Source organism: Chionomys nivalis, chromosome 9 (assembly GCF_950005125.1).
Source record: "Chionomys nivalis chromosome 9, mChiNiv1.1, whole genome shotgun sequence".
Lineage (NCBI taxonomy): Eukaryota > Metazoa > Chordata > Mammalia > Rodentia > Cricetidae > Chionomys > Chionomys nivalis.
In genome coordinates, this window is record NC_080094.1 from 66,996,422 (window position 1) to 67,017,034 (window position 20,613).

Below are 20,613 nucleotides of genomic sequence, written 5' to 3' on the forward strand. Positions count from 1 at the left end.
CAGAGAACTCCTACTCAAAGAAATACAGGCAACTAAGAAATATTGAGTGTGAGAAATAATCTTCTCCAGTGAAGAATACACCAAATGGTTGTCCAATACAATAAGTCAGCCCTGAAAACATATATCCATGTAACATTAGTACAGACTGAATAGGTAATACATATACATAGACAGATAGATGCATGGATATATGCATATAAGAACAGTTAATGAAAAAAGTCATGAATTTGAAAAACAATCAAGAGGGGCATATGGGGAAAGGGAGAGGGTGAATTATGTAATTATATTATATTCTCAAAAAACAAAAGAAATAATGAAAATGTTAAAAGCTAAAAGAAAAAAAAGAAGCAGCTAAGTGAAGAGCCTAACTCTATTATTACCCAGTAAGCTAGAGAAGATGAAAGCCTGTCTCCAATCAGTAAAAGAACCAAATAGTGTAAATCATAAATGAATTAAAGAAGAGACTAGAAAAGCAGTTAAGAAATCATTGTACAGAGAGAAACATTACATAGATTTGCTTTTATTTAGCACAACTTAGTGAAACTGGAAGGGCTAAATATTCAAAATTAATGGGAAATGAATATAATTTAGGAACCAGCATATGGCTTTGTATAAGCATGGTCAAAGTACCTAAGAGATATTTCACAAGAGAAGAGATATGTAAAACCACAGGTATATGAAATTAAGTTAAAAGTAACTGATCATCAGAGAAATATAAATTAAAACCACAATAAGGTTTGTTTGTTTGTTTTTTTTTTTTTTAAAAAAAGGAAAAAAGCCAGTATATGTTGCTGAGGTGGCAAAGCAAAAGGAACCCTTGAACACTGTGAATGGAATGCAAATTGCTATAGCTATTATGAAAAACAGCCTGATAGTTTTTCAAGAACAGTAAAGCTATGAAGCTACCAGGTGATCCAGCAATCCCATTTCTGGGAATACATCCAAAGGAATAGAAATGAATAGGATAGGGAGCTCTTCTATTCATTACATTATTCAGAATAGTCAAGATTTGGAGTCAGTCTAAATGTCCACACTAAGAGATGCATTAATGAAGAATATGCAGTACATATATCCAATGGAATATTAGGAATCCATTTAAAAGTAAATTCTGTCATTTTTAAAAACATAAATTAACTCGCAGCAATACAATATATAAAATAAAGCATTCATATATACATATAAAAGATACAGCTTATATGTGGAGTCAAATGATGTTAGTATCATAGAAACAGAAGGCAGAGAATTAGTTATAGAATTAGAAAAGAAGGGATAAAAATGGGCAAGGGAAGGTGTTGCTAAAAATATGGAGTATAAAGAGATAAGTGTTAGCAGTATATTGTGCTGTGTGATTATGCTTTGTACACTGTAAAGATTTGTCACACGTATTTGTTTAATAAAACACTGCCAGTAGCCATGCAGGATGACCAGACTAAGAATTCTGGGAAGGGGAAAGACAAAGTCATTCACCAGCCAGACACGGAAGAAGAAAGATGAGAATGTCATACTGAGAAAAGGTGCCAAAACACGTGGCTAAACATAGACAAGAAATATGTGTCAATTTCACTTGTAAGAGCTAGTTAATAATAAGACTGAGCTACCCCTTCTACTCGGTCACGTTGAGCCGTGCCTGGGCCTCCACAGCCGCCCCTTGTCTCCTGCCTCCCGACCATGGATCCCGGCAAAATGAGCGAGCTCCAGGCCTTCGTGAAGATGTGTAAGCAGGATCCGAGCGTCCTGCACACCGAGGAAATGCGTTTCCTGAGGGAGTGGATGTAGAGCATGGGAGGTAAAGTACCACCTGCTACTCACAAAACTAAATCAGAAGAAAATGTCAAGGAAGAAAAAAGAGATGATAAGACAGAGGAAAGCATAAAGACGGATGAACCATCAAGTGAGGAGAGTGATCTAGAAATTGACAATGAAGGTGTAATTGAGCCAGACACTGATAACCCTCAAGAGATGGGAGATGAAAATGCAGAGATAACTGAGGAGATGATGGATCAAGCAAATGAAAAGAAGGGGGCTGCCATTGAAGCCCTAAACGATGGTGAGCTACAGAAAGCAATTGACTTGTTCACGGATGACATCAAGCTAAATCCTCGCTTGGCTATTCTGTATGCCAAGAGAGCCAGTGTGTTCGTCAAATTACAGAAGCCAAATGCTGCTATCCGAGACTGTGACAGAGCCATTGAAATAAACCCTGATTCAGCTCAGCCATACAAGTGGCTAGGGAAAGCACACAAACTCTTGGGTCACTGGGAAGAAGCAGCTCATGATCTAGCCCTTGCCTGTAAACTGGATTATGACGAGGATGCCAGTGCAATGCTGAAAGAGGTTCAACCTCGGGCTCAAAAAATTGCTGAACATCGGAGAAAATATCAGAAGTGTGAAGAGCGAGAGATAAAAGAAAGAATAGAAAGGGTGAAGAAGGCTCAAGAAGAGCATGAAAGAGCCCAAAGTGAAGAAGAAGCCAGAAGACAGTCTGGGGCTCAGTATGGCTCTTTTCCAGGTGGTTTTCCTGGGGGAATGCCTGGTAATTTTCCTGGAAGAATGCCTGGAATGGGAGGAATGCCTGGACTCAATGAAATCCTCAGTGACCCCGAGGTTCTTGCAGCAATGCAGGATCCAGAAGTCATGGTGGCTTTCCAGGATGTAGCCCAGAACCCAGCAAATATGTCAAAATATCAGAACAACCCAAAGGTTATGAATCTCATCAGTAAATTGTCAGCCAAGTTTGGAGGTCAAGCGTAATGTCAAACAGAGCCCTTGCTGAATGAAGAGCAGCTTAGCTCACTTACTGGATGTTGCAATAATACAAACCAGTGTACCTCTGACCTCATCAGGAGAGCTGGGGTGCTTCGAAGACTATCCCATTAGGGTCTTCATTCAGATAATGTTTTCCTACTAGGAATTATAAACATTTTTCAACCTTAAACATATTTTTTAAAAATTTAGGGGGTATTAATTCCTCCATTTTTCTTTACTAATCTTTTTGAGTTTTTCCTTTGAATTACTGGGCAAGGAAGCTGAATATGGTCGACTTACTGCTCTCATGAATGGAAATAAAGATTTGTTAGTGGGAAGTAATTAAAACTCATTTAAGTTGATTGAGTTGGACACTAAAAATAAAAAAGAAAGAAAAAAAATAAGACTGAGCTAATAGGCAAAAAAATTATAATTGATATAATCCTCTGTGTGTTTCTTTGGGCTGCAGGACCAGGGTGGAAAGAAACTTCCATCTACAATATTGAACTGCATGACCACAGTCAAGCATTACATATGTCACTCTAAACATTTTGCTATAGAACAGTGAGTAGACGCTATGGTGGTGGATTTGCTAACTAACTTGATCAAATCTTTTATAGGGCAGTTTAAATATTTTGTAAATATTATTCATTGTTAAAACGGATTAGTATTTGTCAATGAATATAATGAAGGATGGGGGAAGAAGGAAAGGAAAAAGAAAAGGAGGAAGAGGAGGGAAGAGGAGCAGGGAGGGAAGAGAGAGAGGGAGAGACAGTCTAACAATGGTGCATTCCAGCTAAACTGTTTGTCTGAATATAGGCTAGGAGGGAAGGTTTATTCAATGAAGGTTACACTTGTGCCAGAAAGTCTTTCATTTAAAGGTACATGAAAAATTTCATGTATAGCTGCTATTTTTTCACAGACAAACTGAACCAACTTGTCAGGCTTTATATTGAGTAGAAAACATGGATTTGTGTCTTCTTTTTCACTCTTGATTAAGATACTAAGTTCAAGCAAACCTGGCATGGGCCTCAACAGGTGAGTAATGATAAGAAAACTTAAAAGATACTAAACTTCGGGTATAGTTTGGCTTTGAATTAAACACTGAGATTTAAAATGAAGAACTGACTGTTTAAATCTACTGGTGGCTTTAATTATCTTCTACCAACATCTCTGTCTCATTCAGAGAGGCCATGGTGGCAAACAGCATCATTTCAAATGAACAAAATTCTTGATAGTCTTTGATAATTATGTAACTTGTAATTTGACTTTCCCCATCATATTGTATTTATTAATGTATTTTATTCCTCTTGGGAATAAAATATTTTCAATGACTCTGAATTAAGTGTCAAGTGGATCCCTGTGAGTTCAAGGCCAGCCTGGACTACAAGAGCTAGTTCCAGGACAGTTTCCAAAGCTACAGAGAAACCCTGTCTCTAAAAAAATAAAAATAAAATGTATTCTTCTGTCATATATTACATATTGACTATAATTTTCCCTTTTTTCACTTTTCCCAGTTCCTCTTAGCTACTTCGCCTTTCCTTGACATCTATTCCTCATCATTATTACTTCAGAAAAGAAGAGATCTCCCAGGGATATCAACATAACATGGTATAACAAGTTACAATAATACTAGTAACATATCCTCATATCAAGGCTGGACAAGGCAACCCAGTAGAAGAAAAAGGGTACCAAGAACAGGCAAAAGACTCAGAGACAATCCCCATTTCCACTCTTAAAAGTCCCACAAAAACACCAAGCTATACAACCACAACCATATGCAGAGGGAGACTATATGGGTCGAAGCTTGATTATTTATTTATTTTTATAAATTGATTCTGTAATTTCATTTAGCAAAAATGTTACAAGGTTAATGATGTCCTTGTCTGAACCATAATTTAATAAAGAAAATCATATCAACTTTCTAATAATTGTTTAAATTAATTTATATTCAGCCTCTGATTTCTAATTTCTGTAACTTGAAATTATCTATAAATCTATGAATACCATTATCTTACATTCACAAATCTTGAAATTTTGCTCCGTAAGCACAGGACCCTGAGTTAAGGGAAAGAAGATGAATGAAGGTAGGAGTCCATTGGGAGGGGGCCCTATTCACAGTTGAGTGTATAGCAGTCATCGGAGAACCTCTGGATTCTGCCCTGCAGAAATCAAGAGTAAGTCAGCAATAGTGATGATGTCCAGAAGCAATGCATCTTAAGCACCTGTTTGCCATTCCACAGAAAACCAAAATCTGCACTGCACAGAACCCTCTTTCCATCTTAGTGCTCATGATCTGCACAGAGATACTTGGAGAGTAAATCCCCAAAGCCTCTTGAGTGCTAGTCAGCTTAGTTGGTAGAAAATATTGCAATAGTGTTTCAGACATCTCCACAAGGGGAGCTATCCATCAATGGTCACTGCAACACCTTTTAAACATCATGTTGCATTAATTTTACTGCTATTAAATTATTGGCAACAGATGAAAAATAATACCATTATTTAGCAAATCCTATACTTTGCTCTGTGAATATTAATGAAAATATCAAACGCCATGTAAAATGGCTTAAACAATAAAGTGAGATACTTCACGAAGCTTGTTTGTCTGTGATGGCATTGCTGTCTGCAGGCTGGATGTTCTTTGTTATGCATGTGATCTTAGCACCCTACTGTATCTTCTACAGTTCTAGGCACCAAACCCTTAAGAGTTAAGGAAGGAAGAAACAAAATTCACAGATGTGGCCATAAACACTTTTTCCAAAGCTTCTGGGAAGGTGTCCTCAAACACTATCAAATTTATCTTAAGTAATAATTAGAAAAAATGCTATAAGCAAAAGAATAAAAAGAGATCTTATCACGATTTGATTAATTATAGATTATTTTTGAAACTTGATGTGGTGGGAAAGGCTAGCTTCTCTGATATGTAGAACATCTGCCAATTGTCTATGTAAAACAATGGCCCAATCAAGGAAGAAAAGGTGACAATTACTGAATGACATCTGCTACACTGAATAATATATATTATTATATATCAGAAATAATAACATATATATTATTAATTCTACTTTATTACTGTTATGCTAGTGTCAATGTCTTTGAGGAAATACTTTTAGCTGGGGAACTTTTCAACAGTAAATACTTTGCTAATATTGTTATTCAATGTACAAGATATAGTTTAAAGGCTATAAAGCCTAATGAAACCCATATGATTTGACAGCATTTGACTTCATTAAAGGTCTCTACGGCTCCCAAACCCAAACCGTTTCAAATTCTTGTGATGACCCAGATTTCCACACATGAGTGAATTATTTAAAGTGCTCTTCTGACAGCTCAGTCTTGGCATCATTCCTATGATAGAACTTCACATAAGAGGATGTTCGCTGAAAATCAATGCAACCTATTATTCTGTCTTTGCACATCTTATTTTTAAAAGCTGTATCAAGACATGCATTGCTCTTTTACGTCCACTAGATAAAAGAATTCCAACCATACTATCCAGAGACAGATGTAGCACAGGAACTGTGTGTGTGTGTCTGTGTGTGTCTCTGTGTGTGTGTGTGTAAGAGCTAAATGTAGTAGTATTTATGGGCTTCATTTAACTCAAAATTGGTCACAGAATTATTGATCCATAAGTGCCATGTGGAACAGAATGATGAATGACATTCAAAATGTGGAGAGCTATCTTTTTTTTTTTGATAACTCTTCTCATACATAGAAAGGCTTCTGATCACCAATATTTCTAACCTACATAAAGAAAAATATGTGCAAACTACTATCTATAAATTTTCAAAAATCACAGATGTCGATTAGATAATGATATGGTAGATTTAGGTTGGTAGGACACTGTTATCATCCAGGCAAATGCAAACCTGGCCCTGGCCCTTGGGGACCTGGCAGAGGCACGGGATGAAGAACCCTGTCCCTGTACACAGGTGCAAAGATCCCTTTTAAAGGGATAAGCTCTATCCACTCCAACTCTCTTTCTGTCATTTCTCTGAGGAGGCAGATTTCTGTCTCTGTCTCTCTCTGCCTCTTTCTCTTTCTCTCTCTCTCATCTCTCTTATCTCTCCTTTCAGTCCCTTCCCTTCCCCAATAAACTTCCTTTCCATGTAAGCTGTTTCTGATGGCGTGCCTGTACCTTGTCATAGGCTCTGTGGTTCTACCTCACACTGTATATCATTACAGATGCTACTAAGGAAAAACCAAAATCAATGTGTTTAAATCTGCCTTCACTTTCATACACACACACACACACACACACACGCTTTTAAAGACTATTCAGAAAGATCTGGTTTTAAATAAAATATGTGAATTTTAAAAAACATTCAGGATTATTATAACGTTAATCCCAACATAGAGAATAAGACCACTACCACAATTTGAGCCAAATTTGAAGCAAGCTTGATTTTTATTGGGGTTCACCCCAGAGCTGGCCAGCGACTGCCTCCTGAGTCAGGTTAAAGAGAGCAGTCCCAAATCTACCTCTTAGGCCTCTTTTAAGGAGTAAAATCACGAGTAGTTTTACACAAGTTACACAAGGAAGACAATGGGGCAATAATGAAATTTAATAAAAAAAAAAAAAAAAAAAAAAAAAACACAGAGAAGGGCTGGAGAGATGGCTCAGAGGTTAAGAATGCTGACTGGTTTTCCAGAGGTCCTGAGTTTAATTCCCAGCAACTACATGGTGGCTCACAATGAGATCTGGTGCCCTCTTCTGGCCTGCAGGCATGCATGGAGGCAGAACAATATGTACATAATAAATAAAGTCTTTTTAAAAAACAAAGAAACAAACAACAACAACAAAAGAGCTTTAAAAGGAAGTCATGTGATTAGGTTCAGGGGGGTTGGGGAGAGTAAGGTTATCCTCAAAAACAAATCAAGGTCATGGGTTAGAGAAGGTCAGGCTCCAGGAAAGAGAGAGCATTTCAACTCTCATAGAAAATAGAAACTTATTTTTAAAACTACAGCATAATGGCCCCTGCCTTCAAAATGAAGTCAGGCAGGTTCCTTAATAAATGGGGTTCACATTCAGTTAGCACTTATTAAATTCCAAGTGCTATGGTAAGCAACTTAAATGAATTTTTCCATTTTCTTGTTAGGTATTCATGTTAACAGAGTTTCAGGTGTCCCATAAATGGCGCAACTGCATTCCCATGCCTGCAATCAGAGACATTGCTGCACAAGACCAATGAAGCTATCAGACATTGGAGATCAAAATGCCTTTGGTAGGTATCGACATCACAAAAGGTCAGAAGGTAAATTCTGGAGGAAGAAGTAGCCTCAGTTTGAAATAGCACTTCACAGTAATTGTTGCACCAGGAACCAGACCCTTAAGTTGTCTCTAACTAATACACACTCTACTAAGCAAAAAGAGAGACAAAGAGGATCGTAAGGGCCAAGTGATGAGTATAGGTTTCCTTCCTATACTCTTTTCACCAATCACAGAGCTTGCCAGGCTTGGGTCTCCTCTGGAAAGAGACTTTGAGATAGTGAGCCATATGAAGTTCACTGGGTATGTTTTAAGGACCAACAAAAAGAGATTTGAGGAAAGGAGGAACTGGGAAGTATTTTTGTAGCAGAGGAATTTGCATATAACCTGTTGTAATAGGCCACTTGTTAGTTCCCAGCTGCTCGGCAGTTCAGGCCTAAAATAATCACTCAGAAACTCTATCATTTGAATCACTGCTTAGCCAATAGCTTATGCATATTTTTGCTCTTACCTCATAATTTAACCCATTTATATTAATCTGTGCATCACGAAGAGGTCATGGCCTACCAGGCAAGTTTCATCATGTCTGTCTCCACGACTTCTCTTTAACTCTGCCTTCTTCCTCCCAGCATTCATTTTAGTCCCCACCCCATTCTGCCCTGCTCTGCTATAGGCTCAAAGCAGTTTGTTTTAACCAATATATTCACATCATACATAGGGGAATCCCACATCACCTTCCCTTTTCTGTTTAAATAAAAAGGAAGGTTTTAACTTTAACATAGTAAAATTACATAAAACAGTTACCAAGCAAGAATTATACTTACAATATTTGTATATCTACTTTATCTTTTGTCATATCTAAGGAAAACTATAACTATAAATTCTTCAACTCCATCAAAGACTGCAGAAGGATATAATATTACCTAAGAAAACAGGAAGCTCATTGTAAGCAACTCCTGAAACTCTAGAACTCAGAGACATCTTGCTGCCTGGACAGTCACCCAAAGTTCTTTGTACCATTGGGGCATCCATCTTCAATCTACAGGCCCATAGTATCTGGCAGACTTTTCAATGAAGTAGGACATTTCAAAGACAATTCCACCTATATTGGTAGTTTGTCAGTCACTTTCTTCTGTGTCCTGAAGAATGTCTGGTAGACTCTTTCATGAAGCAGGAACCCAGAAGAATTGTCTCACCTTTAGGCAAGTTCAGCAATCATTTCTCTGCAGGTTCTGCATGTCCAGTCCATCAAGCAGTCCAGACAAGAGCAGTTTCTTGCCTAAATGGCTAACCAACTCTATAAGGAGCCTCTTTGATACCCATCTTCCTCTTGAAGTAATTGGTGCTGCCAGGCGCAGATGTGTCTCACTCTCATGAAAAGTTCTACGTTCTTAAAACATTTTAAATGCCATATTCTGTAGTCTTTGAAAGGTATGGAGAATGTCTATCCATATGAACTACATCTCTATACATGTAGAAAATCTAACTAACATGACTACAAGCTTGACTATTATAGATAATTATCTATTAGCCTATATTTCTTAATTATATATTACATTTTCAAATGAGCTGCACAAATGCAATACCTTAATCAAGAGCAGAAATATACATATAACAAAATTAGACTTAAATTTGTTAAAATAAACCGAGATCTATACCAATGCAAAGTTTCCATTTCTATAGCAATAACCCAAAGAGGTCTAGAGCAGGAATGACTACATTTGTCTGGTGTTAAGGCAGAGACCTAAGAATTTGCATTCCTACAAATGATGAGACTTTGGTTGCAGGATTATTAGAGTAGGTAGCATACTATTACAAGTCTGCTCCCTTTGTTTCCAGAGCTTCTGTATTCATGACTCACCTATAAGACATCACCAGTCAATAATGCTACAATTTGGCAAAAGACACCCTTAATTTTCAAAGGTAGGAAATAGGCAAAAATTGCATATCTTAAGCAAGTAGCCAATAGTAATTGTCCATCAGAAATGTATATATACACATGGTAATAGAAAACCAAAGAAGAGATTCTTCAAGAACATGAATCACAATTATATTCATTTATACATAAATTTAAAGACTGTAAAGATACCTTTTATTTGTAGATTGAAAGAAAAAAATTTTAGATGCTTTTTGTAACCAGGATAATTGACAGATCTATTGTGACATTTATCAGAATATGACAATTTTCACAGAGATCGGGAAAAAAAAAACCTAAAGCCTGTATGGAATCATAAAAAAAATTCTGAGTGGTAAAAGCAAACCTGCACAAAGAGAAACTGAAGGTATGACTAATCCAAAATGTCCTACATTGTACTAACCAAACAGCAAGGTAATCGCATAAAACATGAAATATGAACCCACAAAACAGAAGGGAGGACCCAAAAATTAAATCCATGAATGCAAACTTATTTTAGTTAAAGATAGTAAGAAACTGCAATGGATAAAAAGTCTTGCCAATAAATGGTGCTGGGAAACTAGGCATCCATACAAAAAAAAAGATGAGACTAGCCCTACCTTAAAATACTATATTTAAAAGCAACTCAAAATGGAATAGAAACTTAAATATATGAGATGAAATCACTAAAAGACCTCGGTGAAATGCAAAAGTTCAGACCATGAAAGCAAAATTGTCAAGGGGATAATAATCAACTAAAAGTCTGCACAGCACATGAAACCATTAGGGCAGTAATGAGACAACCTCAGAATGGGAGATGATATTAAAAATCAACAGATAAGAAATTTATAATCAATATATATTTAAGGAATTCAAATAAAACAAATGCCCTGAAAAGTAATCATTAATATCACATATCTACAAACCCTGTGACCTGTGATAGCAACCTGCCTGAAAGACATACTGGTACAAAAGTGGGAAGGAACCAATCACTTTTTATTGGATCTAAGGTCCACTCCATGGCAGGGTATCTATACCTGCTAAAGTGGCTAAGAACCTAAGACTAGATAGATTATGGGACTAAAAAAAAAACCTACTATTGTTATTCTGCTAAAAGCACAATGCAATAAAAAGACTCAATCACATAGATCAGTACCTTATGCCAACTTCAAGAGAGAAACTTTTTCTTCCATTTGTTGAAAATAATTACAGACCTACAACTGGACAATATAAAAAGAGTGAAAGACTTTGGAGTACTCAGTCTTAACTAGTATGCTGTTATCAAACCTCTCCCCTCAATACTCAGGGATCTATGCAGAAGAAGAGATGAAATGATTGTAAGAGACAGAGGTGATGGATGACTCCAAGGAAACAGTGTCTTCCAGATGCAACAGGACTGATGCATATATAGACTGTAGCAACATGCATCAGACCTGAAGAGGTTCTAGTTAGATAGGGTTCCAGCACTGAGAAGGTGAGGTAGAAATGGGATCCTGCTCCTTACCGAGAAGCTACTTACAATTGCTACAGGATGACAAAAAAAAACTAAGCTTTCTCCAGTGGATTGAAACTGAGATCTCTGGGAGTTCAAGGCCAGCCTGGTCTACAAAAGCTAGTTCCCGGACAAGCACCAAAGCTACAGAGAAACCCTGTCTCGAAAAAACCAAAAGAAAAAAACAACAACAACAACAAAAAAAAACAACAGCTATACTCCATGCCCAGTAGTTGACCAACGGAAAATCAAGTCCATGATGCAGGCACATGCGTGCATGTGTGTGTATGTATTTCCTGTTCCATTTTATTTTGTTTGGGAAATGTAATTTTATTTGTTATTTTTTTGTTGTTTGTTTGTTTGTTTTAAGAGGTGGGGATGCTGGAGAGATGACTCGGTATTATTTAAGAACATTGGTGGCTCTTCCAGAGGAACCAGGTTCTATTCTCAGCACCCACATGGCAGCTCACAACTGTCTGTAACTCCAGTTCCAGGGTATCCGACACCCTCACACAGACATAGATGCAGGTAAAACACCAATGGACATAAAATTAAAAAATAAATTATTAAGAGAAGGAGAGAAAGCACATGAAAGTGAATAGAGATGTGGGGAGAATTTGGGAGAAGTTGAGGAAGAGAAAATCGATGATCAAAATATATTGTTTGGAAAAATTTAGATTAAATAAACAGTTAAAATAATTAACTGGATAAATTACCTGAAAAGGCATTTGTTAAGTGAAGATAGAGAAATCCATCTAGATCCAACATATAGCTCTAAACCTGTGGCCCTAGTTAAACTTCATGGGTCACAAAACAAAATGAAGAACCTTGAACACAAGGGGTAAATCGACAGGACACTATATGGGTTAGAGTAGGAGTATTTTATATGTGTAAAATTGTCTGAAACCTAATTTAATTAATAAAAAATAGACAACAAATATATGGAAAATTGCTCAACATCACTAGTCATCAGAGAAATGCAAGCCAAAATTACAATGATATGGAGAGTGGCTACTATGAAAATTATAAAAAAGCAAATGCTAGTGAAGACATACAGAAAGGGTGCCCTTATCGCTTGCTGGTTTGAGTGTCAAATCACAGAGCCATTATGAGAAACACTATTCAGAAATCTGGAAACAGAACTGTTACATGATTGTGCAAGAGCAAACAGGAAATTTACCTGAAGTAAGTTCAATCAGGATCTCAGAAAGATATTCACACTTATCTATTTATTGCTGTAACAGTCACAATAAGCAATAGAAGGAATGAGTCCAGGTGCCTAGAACCAACCCAGGCACCTTTGCGTGTGTGTGTGTGTGTGTGTGTGTGTGTGTGTGTGAGAGAGAAAGAGAGAGAGAGAGAGACAGAGACAGAGACAGAGAGACAGAGAGAGAGACAGAGACAGAGAGAGACAGAGAGAGAGACAGAGAGAGAGAGAGTAAAATATACAGTCACAAAAATGAAACATTGATAAAACTTGAGAACAGTATGTTAAATGACATAGGAGAGGGGAAGGGAGAGAGCGAGGGAGGAAACAAACAAAGATACCACACATTCTCAGTTAGTGGCCTCAACAAATTATAAAGTAGAAAGTTATTCATCATTACCTGGAAAGGGATACAGAAGGGTGCATACATAAAGAATGATTCAAAAACTCAGGTACAGCTGCATAATAGAAATGATTCATTATTATTGTTATGAATTAGTAAATTAGTACATAAAGTAATGCATTTTATCGTGACATTTTTAGACAATGTTTCTGTAGCCCCCATTCTTTTGCTGTTTCTCCTGTTCCCTGTGCTTTCCTGAAGGTCCCTTTTCTCATCCCAAAGCTTCTGTACCCTCGCGGTGTCCTCTTTTCTCTCCTCCCTCTCTGAATATACTTCCCCCTTTTTCTGTCACCTTTCCTGCTTTTTGTTTTATTATCACCACAATCACATATACACGCAAACGATCAACTCAGAAGATACATACACAAGTAACATTATATAAACTGAACAGGTTACAGTTAGGAGTATATGTGTATATAGACATACATATAGACATGTAATAACAATCAGTGAAAAAGGAGGCCATGAATTTGAAAGAGAGCAAGGAGGGAATTATGGGAGGGTTTAGACTTTAAACTTTAGAAAGAGGAAAGGGAAGGAATAAATGTAACTATATTATATACTTCAAAATTAAAAAAAAATTCTATACATGTAAGAAATTAAGGTCTGGGATCCACATATGTCTTGTGTTTATGTTTTTGAGTCTGAGTCATCTCATTTAATATAATTTCTAGCTTCATTTATTTTCCTACAAATGCCATGTTTAAGAGAAATAATTTTCAACGTGGCATTCATCAGACTAACTATTGACAATAGCTACCTATAAGAAATGACCCATGTTAGGGGTGAGAGAGATGCCAGATGATTCTGCTTGCTTATTTACATTGAATGCATGTCTTTAAATGTCACGCTGTGTCCTATGAATTTGTAAAATTATTACATGCCTATTAAAGTTTAATTAGCAAGAAACATAGAGCTAGAGATGGGATTTACAACTAATTTGAATTCATGCTATTGCCTTTGTCTACAGAGCTCGAATACTGAGTAGCTGCAGAAAATATGAAGAGGCTTCAGTTGATTACATAAATCGACATCTGGCCTATACTGAAAACAAAATGCAGGTTTAAAATGGTTTATGTCAGCCAGTGGTAAAATGAATGTTTGTATATGTCTGAATATTACTGACTGCTCCTCCTATTAGAACACCATATCTTACTTTAGCTGACTCCAGACAGTCGTAAATGCTGTTAAAAGAATCTCCCTTCACAGGGAATCAGAATGTACCTTTCTCTGAGCTTCACACAGTTTGCAAATCCTACAAAAAACAACTGACAGAAATGAAGACAATACAGATGCTCCAATGACGAATCTACAGAAAATAAGAGCCTCCTGGGTTAGAACTTTAACTATTCAGCTTATTTTGCATATATTAATTTTGAGTTCCTAAGTTAATCATCCATTTTCCCAGTCAAGACCTACTGTTGTTATGTAATTACACATGTTTTGAATAATACTGTGTAGATGCTTATAGTTGTATAACAATTCAAATTTTATTTTATATACTACATTAAAAATGTTCTAACCCACATTGTTAAAAACCAAGATGCATTACTCTCAAATTGTAAATTCTTCAACATCCTACAAACAACACCTTCAAGCTCAGTGATATAATTTAAAATATGTTTACCTTTGAACAGTATAATGTTACATATACTTTATAATAATATGAATTTGTGTATGGATTTCAGTATTTGTACAAATGAAGTATCATAGCCTAGGGATTTGATTTCTAAAAGCAAGATAAATATGAGAGCTGGGAAGACGGCTCAGCATTCAAAGATGCTTGCTGTGCAAGCATGGTAATGTGAGTTCAATCCTTGAAACATATGCAGCAGTAGAAGTAAAGATGTGACCTTACAGAGTTGTCTTCTAACCTCCACCTGCTTGCCATATTTAGTATCCTACACATGCACATGATGCAGCTACGCCATAAAAATAAATGATGAATTCTTAAAATGTAAATATGAAACAGGACTGAAAAAGGATTAGGGTTAAGTAATTTCATCGCTAGTAAGAATTTTCTTTTTAAATCTTAGTCCACAGAGCTCCATTTGAACTTGTAGAAACAGTTACGGTGCTTATTTTTGTAACCACATTATCATCATACTAACATGTTCCAAGCACTGGTAGCAACTGCTGAACACCAGCAATGTCAATAGAACACAGACCCCACAAGGATGTGAATTTACCTGGGGTTCCCACCTGCCAGCATCTGGATCAGAGACTGACGCACAGTCCCTGTGCCTCAACTGATAACCAAATGAAGCACATCAGAGCTGCATGAAAGCTGCATTAAAGAAGGATCAAAACTGCAATGATTTCTTTGCAGATAAGCCAGGATTAAATTTTTAATTTTATCAACTAGAATAGTAACTATTTTATTATATTTCTTATATGTGTGAAAGATATAATGTGCTTCAAATTTTAATTACAAAGGAAAGCCAGGGCCTGTAGGGTGGATATTATAGTAATGGAAGAAAAAGGTGGAGTTTTAGAATGAGGTGTCTAATCATTTGAAGAGAAGTTTTAAAACGTTACAATAAGACAACTTTGGCAAGTCGGCCCTGATGGCTCAGGGTTGTGATCCTAGCTACTTGGGAGACAGAGATAGAAAGATTGCTAGCTCAAGTACAACCTGTGCAACTTATCAAGACCTACCTCAAAGTAAAACTAAAAAGAGAATGGTAACTTTGGGAAGTAGATACCACAGGCCACTTGCAGCCAGCCTGCCACTGTATTCTCCCTGATCTGTTGTAGTCGTAAGTCATGGTAGTTTGCAATCCATGGCCACTATGTAGGTGCTATGCAACATCTCTAGGAAACCAGCTTGGCAACGGAGATTCACCACTCTCCCCGCACACTCCAATAAACTGAAATCCCCCTGAAGATATTAAAACTGAGTTCTTAATGAAGATCTTTTCCCATTCTGTGGGCTATCCTTCTGTCTTGTTGACCATGTCCTTTGCTTTACAGAAGCTTTTCAGTTTCAAGAGGTCCCATTTATTAATTGTTTCTCTCAATGCCTGTGCTGCTGGGGTTATATTTAGGAAGTGATCTCCTCTGCCAACGAGTTCAAGTGTATTTCCCACTTTCTCTTCTATAAGGTTCAGTGTGGCTGGCTTTATGTTGAGGTCTTTGATCCGTTTGGACCTGATTTTTTGTGCATGGTGATAGATATGCTTCTATTTTCATTCTTTTACATGTTGATATCAAGTTATGACAGCACCATTTCTTAAATAGGCTTTCTTTTTTCCACATCAGACAGAGGTCTGATCTTCAAAATATACAAAGAACTCAAGAAATTGGTCATCAAAAGAATAAATAATCTAATAAAAAAAACTAGAGTACAGAACTAAACAGAGAACTCTCAACAGAGGAATCTAAAATGGCCGAAAGACACTTAAGGAAATGTTCAACATCCTTAGTCATCAGAGAAACGCAAATCAAAAACTCTGAGATTCCACCTGTAAGAATGGCCAAGACCAAAAACACTGATGACAACTTATGCTGGAGAGGTTGTGGGGTAAAGGGAACACTCCTGAATTGCTGGTGGGAGTGCAAGCTGATACAACCCCTTTGGATGTCAGTGTGGTGATTTCTCAGAAAATTGGGAAACAACCTTCCTCAAGACCCAGGAATATCACTTTCGGGTATATATCCAAAGGATGCTCAATCATGCCACAAGGAAATGTGCTCAACTATGTCCAGAGCAGCTTTGTTTGTCATAGCCAGAACCTGTAAACAACCTAAATGCCCTTTGACCAAAGAATGAATAAGGAAAATGTGGTACATTTACACAATGGAGTACTACACAGCAGAAAAAAATAATGACATCTTGAATTTTGTGGGCAAATGGATGGAGCTAGAAAACATCATTTTGAGTGAGGTTACCCAGATACAGAAAGACAATTATCACATGTACTCACTCATAAGTGGTTTTTAAACATAAAGCAAAGAAAACCAGCCCACAAATCACAATCCCAGAGAACCTAGACAACAATGAGGACAACAAGAGAGACATACATAGATCTAATCTACATGGGACGTAGAAAGTAGAAAAAGACAAGATCTCCTGAGTAAATTGGGAGCATGGGGAGAGGGTTGAATGGGAGGAGAGAGGTAGGGAGGGGAGCAGAGAAAAATGTAGAGCTCAATAAAAATAAAAAATTAAAAATTTTCTATAAAATCTGAGTTCTTAGGTCTGCATGATTATGAACAACCCAGTAGTTAAACTTTTTAACCCCTGAAAAACATGGACCCTGACAGAGAAATCCATAGACTTTAAAGACAGAGATGGCAGGAATGAACATGTACTGTCTGTACTATTTTCTTATTGGTATATAACACAACGTGTAAATATCAGCTTTGTTAACATATATTTACTATATTGCACTCTCTGAATCAATAATCTGGGTACAGATTAGCTGTGTCTTCTTTCCATGGTCACATAGCCTGGAAAAAATATGTAGACTGGTACTGTTCAAGGTTTTTTTTCCAAAACTCAGAAGGTTGTTGGCAGATCTTCATAGCTGAAGAACTTAGCCCCTTGGGTTTGACTATCAGTTTTTGCCATTTATCCCTCTCCAGGGATTTATCACAAAATAGAATTCTTATAGAGTAGTAAGCCTAATAAAATGGTCTCACTCAACCTTCATCATCAGAGCAATGCCTGATAAACTTTGTCATCTGTCATAGACTAATGAAGAGGAGCATGTTCTTCTCTTCCATATTGTATTAGCTGGAAAGAAGCAGAGATTCCACCAGTTGTCAAGAGGAGGAGGCTATAGAAAACAATGACTCACTGAGATTTGCCTAGGATGTAGATATAGTGCTTTTCTTATTTTTCATCTCAGATGAAGAGAGCTTTGAGTACAGTTGCTGTTCATTCCGTTTGGTGACAGATGCATTAAGGGCTTTGGCTTAGATACTACATAGGAAAAATAAATATGTAGTCATCAGCATGAAAAATAAATAAATGGTATTCGAGCCTGAATCTCTGACACAGTGGAGAATGCGTGCTGGATACTGAAAGAGCCTTTGTCACTAAAGGCTTTTTATTTCCTTTAACTATTATACACCCTTAGGAGGATGCTCAGAAATATGATCAGAGAACAAACTTTCCACGTACCAGGATCTTCTAAAGAGCCTGTGAAGCCATCGATCCTTGGTTCCCATCAGGTTCTGTCTTGGTCTATCTAAAATGAGGCTTATAAATTTCTAAGTTCAGCTAGTTTAAGCCTCATAATGGCAGGAAATTTCTCCAGATATTTATATTGATAAATAAAATGTTTTAAATGATCAAATCCCACAACTCAGTGAGCTGTTGGAACTAAATCTCTCTATACCAAATAACATTTTAAACACAAAGTAGTAAAGATATAGATTTTTTTTAATCAGAATTAGATACAAAATTAGGAAGTGGAAGGCTTGGTAAATGGAATGTTGTAATAAGAGCGGCGGACTAAGTTCCTAGCACCCGGCCGCCCGCATGGCTAGCTTTATACCCGAAATAATTACATGGAAACTGTATTCTTTTAATCACTGCCTGGCCCATTAGTTCCAGCCTCTTATTGGCTAGCTCTTATATATTTATCTAACCCATTTCTAATATTCTGTGTAGTACCATGAGCTGGCTTACCAGGAAAGATCTTAACCTGCATCTGTCGGGAGTGGGAGAATCATGGCGACTCACTGACTCGGCTTCTTTCTCCCAGCATTCTGTTCTGTCTACTCCACCCACCTAAGGGCTGGCCTATAAATGGGCCAAGGCAGTTTCTTTATTAAATGAAAGTAACTCCTTTATCAGTGGAAGGCATTAAGGTTCATCCTATGTGTAAAAATGATTTTGAAACATGTCGCATCAGTAATCAGTACCCCTCTTTATAAAACTCTTAATGCTGTGCCTCATCTCTTCTTTAGTGAACTATTGACCTCATCTTTAATGGTAGCAGTCAGGAGACCCTAGACCATCACTTAAGTGCAATCCTTATCTGTCACTTTCTGCCCCCACACTCGTACAGTGGCGCTCTTTAGGATGGCTATGAGAAACAACTTAGTCATTCTGAACATTCTATTGCATTAAAAATCTATGGTACTTTGTTGATCCATGAAAATTAAGTGCTTGGGACAGATTGCCAGACACAATCAAATCAGTTATTTTTGTCTTTTTATTCCATCCCTGGGGCCTTTATAGAGGATTATAGTATTGAGTTCCAACTGTCTATGGGTATGAGGAGATTGTTAACACACCTGGACTGGATTTGTTCTTAGTTAATTCTTCTCAGAGTACCTCCTGTTCTTTGATTTGTTACTTCCTAAAATAAATCATACACATAAAATCCTTAATCTAGTGCTCTGTTTCTTGTCACAGCCCGAGAGAAGGCAACTGGTATATGAAATAGCTCTGGAAGGAAGACTCGGCCTCCACTTATTGGACTAAAGATCGTATCAGTTAAATGATAAATATCCCATTGCTGTTAATAGTGGAAACCATGACACCCTGTGATATGTGATACATATGACTGTCTGGGTTTTTTATCCAAGTGAATTCAGAGAAGCACAAGTGTATGATGAGATAAAGGCTTATAAGATAACATGAATTGCAGGATGGAATACAAGCACTTAAGTGAAAAAAAGCTATGAGGTCATATTATTTTCTTAAAATAGAAACTGACAATTTCAATATCAACTCCAATATGTTTAAAACAGAGGATCCATGAGAATAGAGATATTATATATCAAGATATTCCTATGACTAAAACAATAGGAAGTTAGATATTGTGTACAACCAGACAAAATCATCTCCTGACAGGTAGACAACTGAGATCAGTGGCTATAATGAAGACCATGATCCTGTATCTATGTAAATTCCTATTTCTGTACTCACTTACCACAGTAGAGACCTTTCTCTCTGGAGAAGAAACTCTACACTCATTTTAAACACATAAAAGCAAGGTCTAACTTCTTTCCCCAAAGGCAACTGGGAGAAGGCCTCCTCAGAGAAACTATGTCTTTCAGTGAACATTCCAGCTTTGATGGATCCATAGTCTGTTATAAGGTTTATTAGCTTGTAATAGCTAATACCAAAACTGTGGCTATGAACTTAGGTTAGATCGGGTGTTTACAAAGGCAATTACCAAAGGAAACTCAAGCTTATATTGGACAGACCAGCCCACTTGATATTTTCTCCAGTTCTTTTCTGTGCAATTATCCTGGGTACACTTAGCAGCTAGAATAATTTTACCTGTTCCTGGCCTATGAGCAAAGAAACCTCATGTCAACAACCATGATGTTGAAGCCTTGTAAGTTGCACACTACTCCTACCACTGAGATAATAAGTCATAAACCATCAACATCCCAGACAGAATCATCCATGTTCTTGGCATCTACCAAAAGTTTATTGAAGACTAGTACAATTCCACATATGGTGACCAAGGTGGCAGACCTGTTGGAAAGAAATAATTCATATTAAGAGTATGCATTTATACCAGAGAAATCAAATTTTAGCTGTCCAATGTGGAAAGTACCTGACTCAAATGATTGTTCCATGAGGGAACTGGTTTGTTGTCCCAAAGCAAGGTACAGGCAATAGCAGGAGATGCTTTTGCAGATGGAAGCCCTAGTGGTTAACCTGTGAATTGCACAACCCATTGGACAACTTGGG

The 20,613-nt window shown here is 37.1% G+C and overlaps 1 pseudogene; it reads left to right on the forward strand.

The window, feature by feature from the left end:
- The first annotated feature begins 1,668 nt into the window (after window positions 1–1,668).
- On the forward strand, window positions 1,669–2,853 carry LOC130881815 (hsc70-interacting protein-like; annotated as a pseudogene).
- Window positions 2,854–20,613: the final 17,760 nt, after the last annotated feature.